We start from the raw sequence: 1,196 nt of genomic DNA on the forward strand, positions 1-1,196 counted from the left end.
CCTGGTGCGGCGGAGCACCCAGGGATCTAGAGAGAAGATGTAAAGCATAACATCAATCATTTTATCATCTTATTTCCCCACAAGCAACATCAAGTATCCCTAAACTGTTATCTCCAAATGGGAACCTACTAAACCTATATGAAAGATGCCTAGTTGGACATCATGACATTATACATATACCCATTAAGAGAGAGGAAACCGAGTTATCTGACATTGGGCTAGTTGACATCTAGGCACCGTGGCACAGTTCAATGAGCTAGGTCTCTTTTTGAAAACATTGGACTCCCTGTTGCTTGGACCTTTAGAGAGGTGTTTATAGGGACATGAGGTGAAGTCAGGTGAGGGCACACAAACCACATATGGGCAAAACTGTGTCATTCTGACCTACTCAAATGTCTTACATGTGCTATATGGGTGAGTGTGGGTGATATGGCCATCTGGGCACATTTAACACTTACCCTCATCATCCTCCGAAGATACCACTGCAGAGGAGGAGTCGGCCCGTACTGCAGCCACCCTGGAGGGACCTGGTGTTGCTATGAAGGAGAAATGCAGTCAATTATCCTGATTCAGACAGCATAAATGAGACTAGGAACCTACATTGATGAATACTGTATTATTAAACACGTGACCCTTGCCTCTCTCGGGAGCCTTGCCACACTTTCAGTGTGGGGATGAAGGCCTCTAATCATGTCCCAGTTGAGGGCTTGTTTCCCTCATTTAGCCTTAATTTGAGGGAGTTGTTTGGACAGACCTCTACAAGACATGTACAATGTATGTGGTGGTTTGCCAGAGGCAAAAATACATGACAAAGCCTGTTTGTGAAAAGCTAGGCAGACTTTCCATCACCTTCTAGATTTAGGGAGATGTGTAAACTGGACAGGAGTGGTGAAGAATGTGGTATCGTCCTGGACGGGCCATGCACATCCAGACGATACCTCACTGCGCACCAATCGTGCATGATTCAATGTGGAAAGCCATGCATTCGTGATTTGCAACAGGTGTGAACCAATTGCACTGTGTGTGTGCCTATATTTTCTAATGCCACCCCAGGGCTCAAAGAGCCATGCATCATGTATTTTCTTAATAAGGTACATGTACCTTTGAAGACAAACATTACATACGGATGTAACCCCATTGAAATCAATTGGCCTGTGCACCAAACGCTGCTTGCATTGGGCAGGGCCATGCCGTAC

The sequence above is a fragment of the Nanorana parkeri genome, unplaced genomic scaffold (genome assembly GCF_000935625.1).
Source record: "Nanorana parkeri isolate BGI_ZX_2015 unplaced genomic scaffold, ASM93562v1 scaffold257, whole genome shotgun sequence".
Lineage (NCBI taxonomy): Eukaryota > Metazoa > Chordata > Amphibia > Anura > Dicroglossidae > Nanorana > Nanorana parkeri.